The following is a 20,427-nucleotide window of genomic DNA, read 5'->3' as shown; positions in this document are numbered from 1 at the left end:
CAAATTGTATTAGTCACATGCGCCGAATACAACAGGTGTCGGAAGACCTTACAGTGAAATGCTTACTTACGAGCCCCTAACCAACAACGCAGTAAAAAAAAAATATGGCTAAGAATAAGAAATAAAAATAACAAGTAATTAAAGAGCAGCAGTAAAATAACAATAGTGAGATTATATACAGGGGAGTACCGGTGCAGAATCAATGTGCGGGGGCACCGGTTAGTTGAGGTAATATGTACATGTGGTAGAGTTATTAAAGAGTTATTAAAGTGACTATGCATAGCCTACAGCAGGGGATCTAGCCTCAATAACAATCCTCTGCACACTCAACAGTAGTGTAAATGGAATGTTTTCACTACAAAAACAGAGTGAAAACCTGATATTAATGCCACCTGAGATTCTCCCAAATCCTGATCCTTAGCAATATCATGTTTTCATCTTAAAAAACAGACGGTTGAATTAAATTGTTAATCCATCAGTGTTTTTATATGATACAGTACTGCATATTATAAAAACATTTATCTCTGGTTTTATATGGATTTTATTCATTTAATGACTCGAAAGGGTTCTAAGCCCTCACTTTTAGCATATATGCATTTTTATGAGTAGTGTCGGGGGACCTAACCTATTTTTGTTGTTGCCTTAATATCTATTTTACCTACTTTAGCAAGTTCCAAAAGCTCAACTGAGAGGAAACTATTTCCAGTTCTCTGAGTGATATTTTGATTCTGGATTTCACTCAAAACGTGTGTTATTGCATGTGTGTGAAAGCAATGCATTCATTCCCACACACTGTGTAAAGCCTGCTGTTCAAATGCATCAGTAGCCTCTAAGGGAGTGGCCCAGTCAAACATTTGACGATGCTGTCATGATCAAACATTCTATGGATCATATCACATCAAAGTGTGGCTTCTGCCTAGACATTTTATTGTAGATAAACTGTTCCATTGCCTGTTTGGTTGTTATTGTTGCACAGTTCTGTTTTTTCACTCCCTTAGTACATACAATACAATACATCATCCACCTTGTTTGATTTAGACTTCACCATACAGACTTTGAAGTGCCCTGCCTGAAACCCATTCCAAATCACAGTTTTTCTATTTGTTATATGACCTATTGTGGAGTTCACAATGCTTTCTGTTCAATCACTAGCTAACATGATTACCCAGCTGCTCCCAGTAACTATGCTACTGCTACAGAGAGGTCACTGGATGGGATTCAGCTCTGGCCAACCTCAACTATAGCCAAACCTCTCTTCCGCTCTGTAGTATTTTACCTCGGGCAATTACAATGCTGAGTACTCTATCCATCTTTTTAACTGCATTAACAATGTCAGTATACCTTGCAACAACTATAACCTATTCAACCAATCCATTTTTTTCATGGCAGAAATATCTCTACAGATGACATTATGATTATATCCCACCCCACCCCTGGTCCTATCTCTACATATGACATTACGATTATATCCCACCTCACCCCTGGTCCGATCTCTACATATGACATTACGATTATATCCCACCCCACCCCTGGTCCTATCTCTACAGATGACATTACGATTATATCCCATCCCACCCCTGGTCCTATCTCTACATATGACATTACGATTATATCCCACCTCACCCCTGGTCCTATCTCTACATATGACATTACGATTATACCCCACCCCTGGTCCTATCTCTACAGATGACATTACGATTATATCCCACCCCACCCCTGGTCCTATCTCTACAGATGACATTACGATTATATCCCACCTCACCCCTGGTCCTATCTCTACAGATGGCCTTACGATTATATGCCACCCCGACCCCTGGTCCTATCTCTACATATGACATTACGATTATACCCCACCCCTGGTCCTATCTCTACAGATGACATTATGATTATATCCCACCTCACCCCTGGTCCTATCTCTACTGATGACATTACGATTATATCCCACCTCACCCCTGGTCCTATCTCTACAGATGGCCTTACGATTATATGCCACCCCGGCCCCTGGTCCTATCTCTACAGATGGCCTTACGATTATATGCCACCCCGGCCCCTGGTCCTATCTCTACAGATGGCCTTACGATTATATGCCACCCCGGCCCCTGGTCCTATCTCTACAGATGGCATATGATGATATCCCCACCCCTGGTCCTATCTCTACAGATGGCCTTACGATTATATGCCACCCCGGCCCCTGGTCCTATCTCTACAGATGGCATATGATGATATCCCCACCCCTGGTCCTATCTCTACAGATGACATTACGATTATATCCCCACCCCTGGTCCTCCATGAGTATCGATTTTATGATTCAGCAAATGTTTCCTAAATAAGATTACATTCCACTTAGCTCAGGGCTAAACAGATAAATGCATTTACACTGTCTGTCACAGTAACATTTACACTGATACGAAGGACATCAGTGTCCTTTTGCCCAATCACTTCAAACTTAGAGACCTCAGTTAACGCTCTCTTTGCTCATATGAACGGCAGACCCTTACCATGCCACTTACAGTGCCTTGCAAAAGTATTCATCCCCCTTCGCATTTTTCCTACTTTGTTGCATTACAACCTGTAATTTAAATGGATTTTTATTTGGATTTTATATAATGGACATACACAAAATAGTCCAAATTGGTGAAATGAAATGAAAAAAATGACCTGGTTAAAAAATAAAAAATAAATAAAAACAGAAAAGTGGTGCTTGCATGTGTATTCACCTCCTTTGCTATGAAACCTGTGTGCAATCTAAGTATCACATGATCTGTCACATGATCTCAGTATATATACACCTGTTCTAAAAGGCCCCAGAGTCTGCAACACCACTAAGCAAGGGGCACCACCAAGCAAGTGGCACCATGAAGACCAAGGAGCTCTCCAAACAGATCAGGGACAAAGTTGTGGAGTACAGATCAGGGTTGGGTTATAAAAAAAATATCAGAAAATCCCACGGAGCACCATTAAATCCATTATTAAAAAATTGAAAGAATATGGTACCACAACAAACCTGCCAAGACAGGGCCGCCCACCAAAACTCACAGGCCAGGCAAGGAGGGCATTAATCAGAGAGGCAACAAAGAGACCAAAGATAACCCTGAAGGAGCTGCAAAGCTCCACAGCGGAGATTGGAGTATCTGTCCATAGGACCACTTTAAGCCATACACTCCACAGAGCTGGGCTTTATGGAAGAGTGGCCAGAAAAAAAACATTTGGTGTTTGCCAAAAGGCATTTAGGAGACTCCCCAAACATATGGAAGAAGGTACTCTATTCAGATGAGACTCAAAATGTAGCTTTTTGGCCATCAAGGAAAATGCTATGTCTGGCGCAAACCCAACACCTCACATCACCCTGAGAACATCACGGTGGTGGCAGCATCATGCTGTGGGGATGTTTTCATCGGCAGGGACTGGGAAACTGGTCAGAATTGAAGGAATGATGGATGGCGGGAAATTCTTGAGGGAAACCTGTTTCAGTCTTCCAGAGATTTGAGACTGGGACGGAGGTTCACCTTCCAGCAGGACAATGACATTTAAATGTCTTGGAATTGCCTCATCAAAGCCCAGACCACAATCCAATTGAACATCTGTGGTATGACTTTAAGATTGCTGTACACCAGTGGAAACCATCCAACTTGAAGGAGTTGGAGCAGTTCTGCCTTGTAGAATGGGCAAAAATCCCAGTGGCTAGATGTACCAAGCTTACCCCACGAGACTTGCAGCTGTAATTGCTGCAAAATGTGACTCTACAAAGTATTGACTTTGGGGGGAGTGAATAGTTATGCACACTCAAGTTTTCATTTTTTTTGTGTAATTTCTTGTTTATTTCACAATAAAAATATTTGACATCTTCAAAGTGGTAGGCATGTTGTGTATATCAAATGATACAAACCCCCCAGAAAATCAATTTTAATTCCAGGTTGTAAGGCAACAAAATAGGAAAAATGCCAAAAGGGGAATACTTTCGCAAGCCACTGTAACTTACTTATATCCCCTGTACTCTTTTCACTGTTGTCAGTGAAAGGGATGCAAAAATGCAAAGAGTAGCACATTCAACAAAAGAGTGTACGAACTATATCATATACAGCTTACATGTAAATGAATATATTCAACATATCACTTGAATCCTGTAATCCTTGGTATGAATATTAAATGGGAATCTGGAACAGAACACCCTTTGTTTTGGCACAAAATGTTTACCCAACCACAGCCATGAATGCTGGAGCCAGAATACCACCAGAAGGTTCCAAAAGTAGACATCATTATACATGTGTCCATGGGAAAAAATAATAAGTAATAATAATGCCCTTTTCATTTATTTTGCAGATAGACTAGAATATGTTATTTTGTGGTAGGAATCACTTTCTAAATGGGTAGTGCACTGACACCAAAAAACTATTCACAATATGCTCTTTACACACTCTCGGGGTAGCCCAAAAAATGTTTAGGACTGAGATACACACTGAAACAGAACAGAAACTGTATCTAATATGACATACATGAGGACTGAACATCCTTACTTACAAATCTTCCACGTAACAAAAATACACCACAATGCGTGGGAAAAGTAGTTCCTTCTACTCTGCGTGATTTTTAGAGTAGCAAACAACAAACTTTCACTCACACGCAGACAGACAAAACAAAGCAATACTATTCTCTTTCCAGGCGGATTGTTTGATGTGAGCTTGACAAAGACAGCACTCTAAAAGGTCCTTTTGACTGGATTATTTAATGCTCCGTCATTCCTTTCAAGTTTCAGAAAGATACATTTCGGGTGTGCATAGTGTTTCGGAGAAGCAGGCATTTGTTTCATTGATGTGAGAATGCTTTCAAGTGGCACAGGCTCTCGGACTCGGACAATAGAGAGCTTTTCAATTATTCTATTTTCGGATTTATCCCATGTTATACAATGTGGCTGGTTAATATCCAATCTATAGGTTCAGATATTATTAATGAATGGGGTCACTATTAATGGGGTCATTGCTAAATAGTGGGTATGTATTAAAATAATTAGAACTTCTGTTTACTAAGCCCTGCTGCATTGCTTGCATAACAGATGTAGTAGTGATGTTTTTGGTTCGAGATGGAGCTTCATCAGGTCAAACAGGATAATACATGTTGTTCCATGTTCTTCGCTGCTCCTTAATACTATCAGAATAGTAGGCCTAAACTGTTTCACATGGCTGAGTATCAAATCAAATCAAATCAAATTTATTTATATAGCCCTTCGTACATCAGCTGATATCTCAAAGTGCTGTACAGAAACCCAGCCTAAAACCCCAAACAGCAAGCAATGCAGGTGTAGAAGCACGGTGGCTAGGAAAAACTCCCTAGAAAGGCCAATACCTAGGAAGAAACCTAGAGAGGAACCAGGCTATGTGGGGTGGCCAGTCCTCTTCTGGCTGTGCCGGGTGGAGATTATAACAGAACATGGCCAAGATGTTCAAATGTTCATAAATGACCAGCATGGTCGAATAATAATAAGGCAGAACAGTTGAAACTAGAGCAGCAGCACAGTCAGGTGGAAGTTGAAACTGGAGCAGCAGCATGGCCAGGTGGACTGGGGACAGCAAGGAGTCATCATGTCAGGTAGTCCTGGGGCATGGTCCTAGGGCTCAGGTCCTCCGAGAGAGAGAAAGAAAGAGAGAAGGAGAGAATTAGAGAACGCACACTTAGATTCACACAGGACACCGAATAGGACAGGAGAAGTACTCCAGATATAACAAACTGACCCCAGCCCCCCGACACATAAACTACTGCAGCATAAATACTGGAGGCTGAGACAGGAGGGGTCAGGAGACACTGTGGCCCCATCCGAGGACACCCCCGGACAGGGCCAAACAGGAAGGATATAACCCCACCCACTTTGCCAAAGCACAGCCCCCACACCACTAGAGGGATATCTTCAACCACCAACTTACCATCCTGAGACAAGGCTGAGTATAGCCCACAAAGATCTCCGCCACGGCACAACCCAAGGGGGGGGGCGCCAACCCAGACAGGATGACCACAACAGTGAATCAACCCACTCAGGTGACGCACCCCCTCCAGGGACGGCATGAGAGAGCCCCAGCAAGCCAGTGACTCAGCCCCTGTAATAGGGTTAGAGGCAGAGAATCCCAGTGGAAAGAGGGGAACCGGCCAGGCAGAGACAGCAAGGGCGGTTCGTTGCTCCAGAGCCTTTCCGTTCACCTTCCCACTCCTGGGCCAGACTACACTCAATCATATGACCCACTGAAGAGATGAGTCTTCAGTAAAGACTTAAAGGTTGAGACCGAGTTTGCGTCTCTGACATGGGTAGGCAGACCGTTCCATAAAAATGGAGCTCTATAGGAGAAAGCCCTGCCTCCAGCTGTTTGCTTAGAAATTCTAGGGACAATTAGGAGGCCTGCGTCTTGTGACCGTAGCGTACGTGTAGGTATGTACGGCAGGACCAAATCAGAGAGATAAGTAGGAGCAAGCCCATGTAATGCTTTGAAATCAGCCCTTGCTTTGACAGGAAGCCAGTGTAGAGAGGCTAGCACTGGAGTAATATGCTCAAATTTTTTGGTTCTAGTCAGGATTCTAGCAGCCGTATTTAGCACTAACTGAAGTTTATTTAGTGCTTTATCCGGGTAGCCGGAAAATAGAGCATTGCAGTAGTCTAACCTAGAAGTGACAAAAGCATGGATTAATTTTTCTGCATCATTTTTGGACAGAAAGTTTCTGATTTTTGCAATGTTACATAGATGGAAAAAAGCTGTCCTCGAAATGGTCTTGATATGTTCTTCAAAAGAGAGATCAGGGTCCAGAGTAACGCCGAGGTCCTTCACAGTTTTATTTGAGACGACTGTACAACCATTAAGATTAATTGTCAGATTCAACAGAAGATCTCTTTGTTTCTTGGGACCTAGAACAAGCATCTCTGTTTTGTCCGAGTTTAATAGTAGAAAGTTTGCAGCCATCCACTTCCTTATGTCTGAAACACATGCTTCTAGCGAGGGCAATTTTGGGGCTTCACCATGTTTCATTGAAATGTACAGCTGTGTGTCATCCGCATAGCAGTGAAAGTTTACATTATGTTTTCGAATAACATCCCCAAGAGGTAAAATATATAGTGAAAACAATAGTGGTCCTAAAACGGAACCTTGAGGAACACCGAAATTTACAGTTGATTTGTCAGAGGACAAACCATTCACAGAGACAAACTGATATCTTTCCGACAGATAAGATCTAAACCAGGCCAGAACATGTCCGTGTAGACCAATTTGGGTTTCCAATCTCTAGAAAAGAATGTGGTGATCGATGGTATCAAAAGCAGCACTAAGGTCTAGGAGCACGAGGACAGATGCAGAGCCTCGGTCCGATGCCATTAAAATGTCATTTACCACCTTCACAAGTGCCGTCTCAGTGCTATGATGGGGTCTAAAACCAGACTGAAGCATTTCGTATACATTGTTTGTCTTCAGGAAGGCAGTGAGTTGCTGCGCAACAGCCTTCTCAAAAATTTTTGAGAGGAATGGAAGATTCGATATAGGCCGATAGTTTTTTATATTTTCTGGGTCAAGGTTTGGCTTTTTCAAGAGAGGCTTTATTACTGCCACTTTTAGTGAGTTTGGTACACATCCAGTGGATAGAGAGCCGTTTATTATGTTCAACATAGGAGGGCCAAGCACAGGAAGCAGCTCTTTCAGTAGTTTAGTTGGAATAGGGTCCAGTATGCAGCTTGAAGGTTTAGAGGCCATGATTATTTTCATCATTGTGTCAAGAGATATAGTACTAAAACACTTGAGCGTCTCTCTTGATCCTAGGTCCTGGCAGAGTTGTGCAGACTCAGGACAACTGAGGTTTGGAGGAATACGCAGGTTTAAAGAGGAGTCCGTAATTTGCTTTCTAATAATCATAATCTTTTCCTCAAAGAAGTTCATGAATTTATCACTGCTAAAGTGAAAGTCATCCTCTCTTGGGGAATGCTGCTTTTTAGTTAGCTTTGCGACAGTATTAAAAAGGAATTTCGGATTGTTCTTATTTTCCTCAATTAAGTTAGAAAAATAGGATGATCGAGCAGCAGTAAGGGCTCTACGGTACTGCACGGTACCGTCCTTCCAAGCTAGTCGGAAGACTTCCAGTTTGGTGTGGCGCCATTTCCGTTCCAATTTTCTGGAAGCTTGCTTCAGAGCTCGGGTATTTTCTGTGTACCAGGGAGCTAGTTTCTTATGAGACATTTTTTTAGTTTTTAGGGGTGCAACTGCATCTAGGGTATTGCGCAAGGTTAGATTGAGATCCTCAGTTAGGTGGTTAACTGATTTTTGTCCTCTGGCGTCCTTGGGTAGGCAGAGGGAGTCTGGAAGGGCATCAAGGAATCTTTGTGTTGTCTGTGAATTTATAGCACGACTTTTGATGTTCCTTGGTTGGGGTCTAAGCAGATTATTTGTTGCAATTGCAAACGTAATAAAATGGTGGTCCGATAGTCCAGGATTATGAGGAAAAACATTAAGATCCACCACATTTATTCCATGGGACAAAACTAGGTCCAGCGTATGACTGTGACAGTGAGTGGGTCCAGAGACATGTTGGACAAAACCCACTGAGTCGATGATGGCTCCGAAAGCCTTTTGGAGTGGGTCTGTGGACTTTTCCATGTGAATATTAAAGTCACCAAAGATTAGAATATTATCTGCTATGACTACAAGGTCCGATAGGAATTCAGGGAACTCAGTGAGAAACGCTGTATATGGCCCAGGAGGCCTGTAAACAGTAGCTATAAAAAGTGATTGAGTAGGCTGCATAGATTTCATGACTAGAAGCTCAAAAGACGAAAATGTCTTTTTTTTTTTTGTAAATTGACATTTGCTATCGTAAATGTTAGCAACACCTCCGCCTTTGCGGGATGCACGGGGGATATGGTCACTAGTGTAGCCAGGAGGTGAGGCCTCATTTAAAACAGTAAATTCATCAGGCTTAAGCCATGTTTCAGTCAGGCCAATCACATCAAGATTATGATCAGTGATTAGTTCATTGACTATAATTGCCTTTGAAGTAAGGGATCTAACATTAAGTAGCCCTATTTTGAGATGTGAGGTATCATGATCTCTTTCAGTAATGACAGGAATGGAGGTGGTCTTTATCCTAGTGAGATTGCTAAGGCGAACACCGCCATGTTTAGTTTTGCCCAACCTAGGTCGAGGCACAGACACGGTCTCAATGGTGATAGCTGAGCTGACTACACTGACTGTGCTAATGGCAGACTCCACTATGCTGGCAGGCTGGCTAACAGCCTGCTGCCTGGCCTGCACCCTATTTCATTGTGGAGCTAGAGGAGTTAGAGCCCTGTCTATGTTGGTAGACAAGATGAGAGCACCCCTCCAGCTAGGATGGAGTCCGTCACTCCTCAGCAGGTCAGGCTTGGTCCTGTTTGTGGGTGAGTCCCAGAAAGAGGGCCAATTATCTACAAATTCTAACTTTTGGGAGGGGCAGAAAACAGTTTTCAACCAGCGATTGAGTTGTGAGACTCTGCTGTAGAGCTCATCACTCCCCCTAACTGGGAGGGGGCCAGAGACAATTACTCGATGCCGACACATCTTTCTAGCTGATATGCACGCAGAAGCTATGTTGCGCTTAGTGATTTCTGACTGTTTCATCCTAACATCGTTGGTGCCGACGTGGATAACAATATCTCTATACTCTCTACACTCGCCAGTTTTAGCTTTAGCCAGCACCATCTTCAGATTAGCCTTAACGTCGGTAGCCCTGCCCCCGGGTAAACAGTGTATGATCGCTGGATGATTCGCTTTAAGTCTAATACTGCGGGTAATGGAGTCGCCAATGACTAGAGTTTTCAATTTGTCAGAGCTAATGGTGGGAAGCTTCGGCGTCTCAGACCCCGTAACGGGAGGAGTAGAGACCAGAGAAGAATCGGCCTCTGACTCCGACCCGCTGCTTAATGGGGAAAACCGGTTGAAAGTTTCTGTCGGCTGAATGAGCGACACCGGTTGAGCGTTCCTTCAGCATTTCCTTCCAGAAACCGTGAGAAAGTTGTCCGGCTGCGGGGACTGTGCCAGGGGATTTACACTACTATCTGTACTTACTGGTGCCACAGACGCTGTTTCATCCTTTCCTACACTGAAATTACCCTTGCCTAACGATTGCGTCTGAAGCTGGGCTTGCAGCACAGCTATCCTCGCCGTAAGGCGAGTACAGCGGCTGCAATTAGAAGGCATCATGTTAATGTTACTACTTAGCTTCGGCTGTTGGAGGTCCTGACGAATCGTGTCCAGATAAAGCGTCCGGAGTGAAAAAGTTGAGGAAAAAATAAATAAATATATGAACGGTAATTAAAAAGTGAAAACCGTAAAGTTGTCAGGTAGCAAAACAGGTTAGCAACAAAACGCACAGCAACTCGAAAACAAGCCTGCAAGTTGTGACCGGAAATGACGTCAGACGTTCACTCCAGGATGAGATCAATATCATACGGTATCATACGGAATACAACAGGTGTATCAGTCGGTTATCTGACATCAGACCCTTAAAAGTACTGTACTTTACTGTTCCATAGGGTTTAGAAACACCAGATGTGGCTTGCAGATGCAGTTTTATACCCCTACATACATTTCTTTAGTTGTCTTTTGTTTGGTAATATCTCCATAACTATCCTACATTTTGTAGAATAATGTTAAGTGCTGACAGCGTGTTTTCTCAACAAGACCCTCGGGCACAAAGGATCAAGTGCCTTATTGCTGTTGGTTAAATTGATAAGGAATATGGCTCTAACTTGAGAGCCTAAAGTTTTCTATTTTCTACATCAATTCCCCCAAAACATGGTTGGATTGAATAATTAATACAACAAGCCCTCTTGCCCCAACAAGCAATTGAATAGCGCAATCCATCAGGTATACATGAAACCACAAGGGACATTATTTGCATGGTAATGCAGTTTCCTGGTGCACCTTTATAGAATTGTGCCTATGGGCTCCTCTTCCTGACAATGGCTAATTGGCTATGGGAAAAGTAGAACGGCCTAACACTGAGAACAATGAAGATACGTCTTTCCCACCACTGTGGGGTAACCATGGACAGACAGTTTCATGGTACACTTAGAAAAAAAGGATCTGTCAAGAACCAAAAAGGGTTCTTCAGCTCTCCTCAGAGGAGAACCCTTTGAAGAACCCTTTTTGGTTTCAGGTAGATCCCTTTTGGTTCCACGTAGAACCGTTTTGGGTTCCATGTAGGATCCTTTCCTCAGGGGGTTCTACGTGGAACCAAAAAGGGTTCTCCCTGGGGCCAAAAAGGGTTCTCTTCTGGGGACAGCCGAAGAACCTTTTTGGAACCCTTTTTGCTAAGAGTTTATGTTCTCGTAATGTACGGTGTCCCATGAATTAGAATGGTCCTCATTTATAATGTCTCCATACATGAATACAATATGTAGTTCTACAGAGGATTCATACAGGCAAAGAAAAACATCCAGTATTACAAAGCATGTCTTAACTATTGTACAATAAAACACACGTCGCCATTTTTGCTCATCAATTGACAGTAATGGTGCAGCTTGAAGGGTTATGGAACTGCACTGCCTGTAGTGACCTGAATTTTTTATTACAGTTGACACACAGACACACCTACACACGTACGCACACACACACACACACACACACACACACACACACACACACACACACACACACACACACACACACACACACACACACACACACACACCATTAATTTCCCCCAAAATATTGGACTGCCTCTTCATCTCGAGATGCTCGTTCATGTGAGATGGATCCCTGAGATATTTTCCACAGGAGGATTAGCAGTCTACCACGACAGGAAGGCACCTCAGTTTCTGTGCTCATGCCCCCGTGCTGTCTGTGTGGACAGACGGCAGGCAGGCCACTCCTTAAAAGGTCTGAGATGCTCACTGCTTATCATGAGGGCTCTAGCTTAATTGCTTTCCCTTAATAGGTCTCTGGGATAAAAAGTCTGTTTTCTGGAAATAATTAATCCAACTTGTTGGCTAAATCAGATAGAAGGGAACAATAGTGGCCTTTGGTGGAGTGAGGGTTCTGCCTGAACTGGTTTATGAGACAGCTCCTCTATCTGACAAACAGGTGGGCTGCTGCTGGTGTTCGCTGCTGCTGTGTAGACGGTGATGATGATCTGATCAGCAATGCTCCCTGCCTGCAGGATCCAACCATTAGATTACAATTGAACTGCTCCATTAGGAGGAGAGCTGAATCAATGTAGTCCACAGTGTGTGTGTGTGTGTGTTTGTGTGTGTGTGTGTGTGTGTGCCGAGCCCTGCGACCATTTGGAATGCTGTGTGTTTTGGGTGCTAGGTCTACAGGTTGAGCAAAGCTTCGTAGCTCGGTTGCCTTGCATACATAGTTGACTTTCAGACGTCTGTTTGTGCTGTATTCTCAATCTGCTGTCTACACACTGAAAATATCAGCCTTGGAGACCCTTTCCTTTGTTAACAGTGACTTTTGGGGAAATAGCTCATTGATTTCTGGGGTAACATGATTCAGTGGACACTTCATCTGAACTGAACTACCCGCCTGTCCAACATCACTACTCTGGACGGCTCTGACTTAGAATACGTGGACAACTACAAATACTTAGGTGTCTGGTTAGACTGTAAACTCTCCTTCCAGACCCATATCAAACATCTCCAATCCAAAGTTAAATCTAGAATTGGCTTCCTATTTCGCAACAAAGCATCCTTCACTCATGCTGCCAAACATACCCTTGTAAAACTGACCATCCTACCAATCCTCGACTTTGGCGATGTCATTTACAAAATAGCCTCCAATACCCTACTCAACAAATTGGATGCAGTCTATCACAGTGCAATCCGTTTTATCACCAAAGCCCCATATACTACCCACCATTGCGACCTGTACGCTCTCGTTGGCTGGCCCTCGCTTCATACTCGTCGCCAAACCCACTGGCTCCATGTCATCTACAAGACCCTGCTAGGTAAAGTCCCCCCTTATCTCAGCTCGCTGGTCACCATAGCATCTCCCACCTGTAGCACACTCTCCAGCAGGTATATCTCTCTAGTCACCCCCAAAACCAATTCTTTCTTTGGCCGCCTCTCCTTCCAGTTCTCTGCTGCCAATGACTGGAACGAACTACAAAAATCTCTGAAACTGGAAACACTTATCTCCCTCACTAGCTTTAAGCACCAACTGTCAGAGCAGCTCACAGATTACTGCACCTGTACATAGCCCACCTATAATTTAGCCCAAACAACTACCTCTTTCCCAACTGTATTTAATTTTAATTTATTTTGCTCCTTTGCACCCCATTATTTTTTATTTCTACTTTGCACATTCTTCCATTGCAAAACTACCATTCCAGTATTTTACTTGCTATATTGTATTTACTTTGCCATCATGGCCTTTTTTGCCTTTACCTCCCTTCTCACCTCATTTGCTCACATTGTATATAGACTTGTTTATACTGCATTATTGACTGTATGTTTGTTTTTACTCCATGTGTAACTCTGTGTCGTTTTATCTGTCGAACTGCTTTGCTTTATCTTGGCCAGGTCGCAATTGTAAATGAGAACTTGTTCTCAACTTGCCTACCTGGTTAAATAAAGGTAAAATAAATAAATAAATAAAGATAAGAGGTGGCATATAGGAGCCATTATTTTTGTCCTGGTGGTCTCAGACTATAAGTTTCACTTTCTTTCACTTGTATATCACGGTTTCCATTTTTAATGGACTGTAAAAGTAATCTACAGCCAGAATCACCATTTTTATACTACTACCAAGCACACACTCACACACTCACAAACCAGTTACCCTATTGCTGTATCTCAGCCAGTGCTGTAAGTGCAACAGACGCTAGCGTGCATGCAGCTTTCAGTAGGTGTGCTAATCATGAGGAGTGATCCCATGATGACAGCCATGCTCACTGAGCGCACCATCTGTGTGGCTCCGCTGGGCTCTCCACCGGCCTGGTGTCTCACTGAGCAAGCTGGATGCCTCTCTGGCCCTCCTGGCCTACACCATTGTGTCCTCCTGTCCTCCTGTCTGTCCTGGCAGGGTTGTAGTCAGTCAGGGCTCGTCCTTGCCGTATGGCTGTAGTGATCGACTCACCTACTGCTGAACTCACACACAGTGCACAATACCTTACCACCTGCTGGAACAACTTAACATGTTCAGAACAGCATGCAGTTTCTTAAGCTGCGACAATATATTGTTGTGTGTAAGGAATTATCAGAAAGATTTGGGATTTATAATAGGCACATACTTGTTATACAATATGTACCAATTTGAAAAGATATCCTTGTTTTTTCCCAGATTTATCTGGCGTGAGCTTTATGCTTTTGATCTGATCGGATGCTCTCTTTCTAGTGTTGTGCTGGATAAATTGCCTATAAACCTGGATCTGGAAAGAATTGTAGAGGCCATTAAAGTGTCAAGGTATAATGGAAAATTGCATGGGAAATCAAATAGGTGGAATTGAATCTGCTTTTCATGTGCAGTCAGAGGTCACGTACAGTAGCCATCAGATATCCGGCAAATTATGTGATTTCAATATGTTGGATGAAATAGAGGTGGATGCTGTTTGTGATGGGATTCGCAAACTGTGAAACAAAAACATCCTCCACACATCAGGGGTCAAGATTTGGACTACGACTAGTTGTCCATACATAGCTGTGGAGAGCGTTATCAAAGTGATCTGCATGGTGATATCATAAGCTGTACTATTGTCACCGTTACGAAAATACACAGGAAAAATACTTTGTGGTAACACAGTAACTGTATTCTCTTAGTCACTTTCAGATTAATGCATACAGTGATTAACAATAAACCATGTCAGATTGCAGTATTAATATCAAATTTTTTCCACACATTGACTAGCAGATGAGTTTGGGGTGAAAACAACAACATTGGGCTATCTGCCCAAAGTTCAATTAAAGAACTTCATACTGTGTACAGTGTGTATATCTGCCAAGCCTCTGATCTAGTCTAAATTAGCTTTAGTGCTGCCTCATCAGTGATCACTCTTTTCCCAGTGGGGATGTCCTTCACTGACCCCAACTTACTTTGCTTTCAGTCTGAGGCTTTGAAGCGATGTTTAATGCCTGAGCATAGATCTCCTTGACGGGACAGAAGGAGATACTCAAGACTCACCTGAGCATAAAGCATAAAGAGCCGACTGTCTGATATCTATGGTATAAGGGTTAAACCGAGGTTAGACACTGCTGGTGAACACACCTGCTCCCCTCCCTCTGGCTCCTCTCCCTCTGTCTCCTCTCCCCTCCCTCTGTCTCCCCTCCCTCCCTCCTTCCCTCCTTCCCTCCCTCTCTCTGTATCCTCACCCTCAGGCTCCTCTTCCCTCCCTCAGGCTCCTCTTCCCTCCCTCAGTCTCCTCTTCCCTCCCTGTCTCCTCTCCCCTCCCTCAGTATCCTCTCCTCCCCTGTCTCCCCTTCCGCAGTCTCTTCTCCCCTCCCTCAGACTCCTCCCCTCTCCCTCCCTCCCAAAGTCTCCTCTTCCTTCCTTCCTTCCCTCCCTCCCTCCCTCCCTCCCTCCCTCCCTCCCTCCCTCCCTCCCTCCCTCCCTCGCTCCGTCTCCTCTTGACCTCCCCCAGTCTCTTCTTACCTTCTTCAGTCTCCTCTCCTCTCCTTCAGACTCCTCTCCTCTCCTATCCCCTCCCTCCCATAGTCTCCCCTCCCTCGCCCCACCGTCTCCTCTCCTTTCTTTCTGTGTCCTATCCCCTCCCTCCCTCCATTCCTCCCTCCCTCCCTCCCTCCCTCAAAACCAAATAAAATGTTATTGGTCACATACACATAGAGTTGATGTCGGAAGTTTACATACATCTTAGCCAAATATATTTCAACTCAGTTTTTCACAATTCCTGACATTTAATCATAGTAAAAATTCCCTGTCTTAGGTCAGTTAGGATCACCACTTTATTTTAAGAATGTGAAATGTCAGAATAATAGTAGAGAGGATGATTTATTTCAACTTTAATTTCTTGCATACTGTGGAATGGGCCAAAATTCACCCAACTTATTGTGGGGAGCTTGTGGAAGCCTGCCCAAAACTTTTGACCCAAGTTAAACAATTTAAAGGCAATGCTACCAAATACTAATTGAGTGTATGTAAACTTCTGACCAACTGGGAATGTGATGAAAGAAATTAAAGCTGAAATAATTCATTCTCTCTACCATTATTCGGACATTTCACATTCTTAAAATAAAGTGGTGATCCTAACTGACCTAAGACAGAGAATTTTTTACTCTGATTAAATGTCAGGAATTGTGAAAAACTGAGTTGAAATGTAGTTGGCTAAGGTGTATGTAAACTTCTGACTTCAACTGTATATAGGACAGCAGCCTCTAAGATGCAGGATATAGTAACCGGGTGGTAGCCGGCTATTGATGGCTATTTAACAATCTGATGGCCTTGAGATAGAAGCTGTTTTTCAGTCTCTCCGTCCCAGCTTTGATTCACCTGTACTGACCTCGCCTTCTGGATTATAGTGTGGTGAACAGGCCGTAGCTCGGGTGTTTGATGTCCTTGATAATCATTTCGGCCTTTCTGTGACATCAGGGGCTGTAGGTGTCCTGGAGGGCAGACAGTGTGCTCCCGGTGATGTGTTTGGCGACCCCTGTCTCCCTCCCTCCCTCCCTCCCTCAGACTCCTCACCTCTCCCCTCCCTCCCATAATCCTCTCTTCCCTCCCTCAGTCTCCTTTTCCCTCCCCCAGTCTTCTCTCCCCTCCCTCTGCCTCCTCTCCCCTCCTTCTGTCTCCTCTCACGTCCCTCTGTCTCGTCCCCCTGCCTCCCCCTGTATCCTCTCCCTCATTCTCCTCTCCTATCCACTCCCCCATTCTCCTCTACCCTCCCTAATTTCTCCTCTCCTATCCACTCCCTCAGTCTCCACTCCTTCAGTCTCCTCTCCCCCTCCCTCTGGCTCCTCTGTCCCTCCCATAGTCGCCTCTCCCCTCCCTCTTTCTCCTCTCCCATCCCTCCCTCTGTATCCTCTCCCTCCGTCTCTTCTCCCCTCCCTCAGTCTCCTCTCCCCTCTCTCAGTCTACCCTCCCTCAGTCTTTTCTCTGCTATCAGGGTACAGGGCGATATGAGAACAACATGTCTACTATGGGGTGTGGGGTTAAAGTTGTTGATGCAGGCTATGCTCTTTCCCGTGTCCTTTTGTTTTGCTATATTCCAAGTTGTCTGAGGGAACTCTGGTATGGACCATGTTTCTAATTCCATTACATTGACTTGATAGGATAGATAGGCCTTTTCCTCACTCTGGCCAGAGAGTATTTGTTGATTGCTGCCTGGAGGAGAAAATAAATGTGTCGTAAATTAAACATAATTGAAAACATTTTCTCTCATAGAAAAATCAGTGGAGAATATCTGCATTTTATTTTCTGTTCCAATTTCTTGGTCATGTGCATGTGTATTATAAATGAACTGTATCACATTTAGATCCACAAGCAAATATCCCAGCAATGGCACACTATTAAAGAGATTCTCTTGTACTTTTGTATACTTTTTAGCCAGTAGTTCTGAAGTAGGGCTCACGAGCCAAAAGGGGTCCCTGGAAATGGCCTACTATGTCACATACAGTACCAGTCAAAAGTTTGGACACACCTACTCATTCAAGGGTTTTTATTTATTTTTTACTATTTTTCTACATTGTAGAATAATAGTGAAGACATCAAAACTATGAAATAACACGTATGGAATCATGTAGTAACTAGAAAGTGTTAAACAAATGAAAATATATTTTATACTTGAGATTCTTCAAAGTAGCCACCCTTAGCCTTGATAACAGCTTTGCACACTCTTGGCATTCTCTCAACCAGCTTCACCTGGAATGCTTTTCCAACAGTCTTGAAGCAGTTCTCACATATAATGAGCACTTGTTGGCTGCTTTTCCTTTACTCTGCGCTCCATCTGGTGATTGTGGATGCCAAGTCATCTGATGCAGCATACTATCACCCTGTCTCAAAAAAACACAGCGGTTGGAACCAAAAATCTAAAATTTGGACTCATCAGACCAAAGGACAGATTTCCACCGGTCTAATGTCCATTGCTCGTGTTTCTTGGCCCAAGCAGGCCTATTCTTCTTATGGGTGTCCTTTGCTAGTGGTTTCTTTGCAGCGATTTGACCACGAAGGCCGGATTTACACAGTCTCCAACAGTTGATGTTGAGGTGTGTCTGTTACTTTATTTATTTACTTTACTTTACGATTTCTGAGGCTGTTAACTCGAATGAACTTATCCTCTGCAGCAGAGATAACTCTGGGTCTTCCTTTCCTGTGGCAGTCCTCATGAGTGCCAGTTTCATCATAGCTCTTCATGGTTTTTGCGACTGCACTTTAAGATATTTTCCGCATTGACTGACCTTCATGTCTTAAAGTAATTCTGGACTGTCGTTTCTCTTTGCTTATTTGAGCTGTTCTTTCCATAATTTGGTCTTGGTCTTTTACCAAATAGGGCTATCTTCTGTATACCACCCCTACTTTGTCACAACACAACTGATTGGCTCAAACATTAAGAAGGAAAGAAATTCCACAAATTAACTTTTAACAAGGCACACCTGTTAACTGAAATACATTCCAGGTGACTATATCATGAAGCTGGTTGAGAGAAGGCCAAGAATGTGCAAAGCTGTCATCAAGGCAAAGGTTTGCTACTTTGAAGAATCTCCAAAAGAAAATATATTTTGATTTGTTTAACACTTTTTTGGTTACTACGTGATTCCATATGTGTTATTTCATAGTTTCAATGTATTCACTATTATTCTGCAGTATAGAAAATGGTAAAAATAAAGAAAACCCCTTGAATTAGTAGGTGTGTCCAAACTTTTGGCTTGTACTGTATGTGCAGATTTACAGTATGCACCACATTATTGCTCTCTCTCTCTGCTGTGTGTGCATCTTGCTAACTGTCACTCAAATGGCGAGGGGCTGAAACTCATTGGTTGAAACTAGAATTGCTAGGGTGTTGGCCCATGTGGGGTAATATTTTTGGAACATAACTCCGCACAGCTTCCAGAAAACAGTCGCTTTCAAACTATGGATTTCGTGGCTAATTGAGGTAAGACAGTAATTCTGCTCATAGATTATGCATGAATGAACTACACATTGACACATCCAGCCCAAAGCGGGAGTTTTAACAAATATTTACTAGTCACCAAAGTTCCGGAGCTTGTCTTTAAATATGTTAGATGACAAAAAAAAAGCTTATTACAGCATCCAAGCTCCGGTCGATCTCCATATACTGTGTCTCCCACAGACGTCTCCATGGCATTTTAACTAATGGCTTTAAGTGGAATAAATGTTGGCTTTTGTGCCACTATAAATCATGTCCCATTCATGTAATCTGTGGGGGCAGAGGTGTGAATGGGTTTGAGCGGTCGAGAACAGAGGGGGAAGAGGGGAAGAGTCAGTCCCCGGGGCAGTGCTCAGGACAATGTCAGGTTTGTCTGGCCTGAGTGTGTGAACACTAAGCTTTTGGGAACTGGCAGCTTACCCCGGTACCTTCCCTCCCGTCGTCCTCGCCTCCAGAGCTGTCCAGCTCCAAGCATTAAGCATTTGTTTAAAGTTCATAAGGCTTCCCTCTGTTTGTGTGGCTATAATCATGGCTTCATCCTGCTGCTGCTCAAAGAGAGGTCTGAGGGTCTTGGAGGACCTGGCTTACCGCTGGCTCTGGCTCTGGATCTGTCTCTGTTTCTGCAGAGGAGAGGCATGTGAGTGTTCTCAGTGTCTGGCGCTGGCAATCTGCTCCTCACATTATGAAAAGGCCAATGTCTTCCTTCGACTGTCCAGAACACATCCCAGCCATTGCTTCAGCTCTAAATTATGACTTTTTAAGGTCACACCCATGGAAATCATAAAATAACACAGAAAATTGTGCATTGATACAGGTAACTGCCAAAGTAAAGAAAATGCCAACATGAAGTGTCTTAGGGCGTTGGCCCACAACAAGCTAGAACATCTTCAATGCTCCTTGGCATAGATTCTATAAGTGTCTGGAACTCTATTGGAGGGATGCGACACCATTCTTCATGAGAAATTCCATAATTTGGACTTTTGTTGATGGTGGTGGAAAATTCTGTCTCAAACCAGGTTTCCATCCAACCTTTTTATGTGAGCAAAGTACATGTTTGATAAAAAATGTCACGACAGGCCTGATGGAAACAGCAAAGGTGGGATCTTTTTGTTTCTGTAAAATTATATGTAATTATGGTGAACTAACCCTTTAATATAACTAGTTGAAGTCACAGAGGATGATCTTTATACGACCTCAGAATGGAATGCACTTATATGAATCAATCATAATACAATTTCTAATGAAAATAATATAGTCTCCATATACAGCATATAATGCCTTAATGTACTGCATCTATCCACTAGCAAAGTGTCCAATTATCTAACATGTCCATTTGAAACATTAAAGGTATACAATTTAATTTCCACCATT

General features: G+C 43.3%; 1 protein-coding gene across 7 annotated transcripts in view; it reads left to right on the top strand.

The window, feature by feature from the left end:
• LOC109898197 (neural cell adhesion molecule L1-like protein) overlaps positions 1-20,427 on the top strand; it is a 98,502-nt gene that overhangs the window by 34,409 nt on the left and 43,666 nt on the right. Inside the window, exon 1 of one of the 7 annotated variants that reach the window (XM_031791443.1) lies at positions 18,952-19,041. The exons of the other annotated variants lie outside the window; for them this stretch is intronic. The gene's annotated coding sequence lies outside the window, so the exon portion shown is untranslated. Of the gene's footprint in view, positions 1-18,951; positions 19,042-20,427 lie in introns of those variants that run through there. 7 annotated transcript variants of the gene reach the window in all.

The sequence above is a fragment of the Oncorhynchus kisutch genome, linkage group LG1, assembly GCF_002021735.2.
Source record: "Oncorhynchus kisutch isolate 150728-3 linkage group LG1, Okis_V2, whole genome shotgun sequence".
Taxonomy (NCBI): domain Eukaryota; kingdom Metazoa; phylum Chordata; class Actinopteri; order Salmoniformes; family Salmonidae; genus Oncorhynchus; species Oncorhynchus kisutch.
Note: the sequence above shows the minus strand (reverse complement) of the source record. Positions and strands in the feature narration are given on the sequence as shown.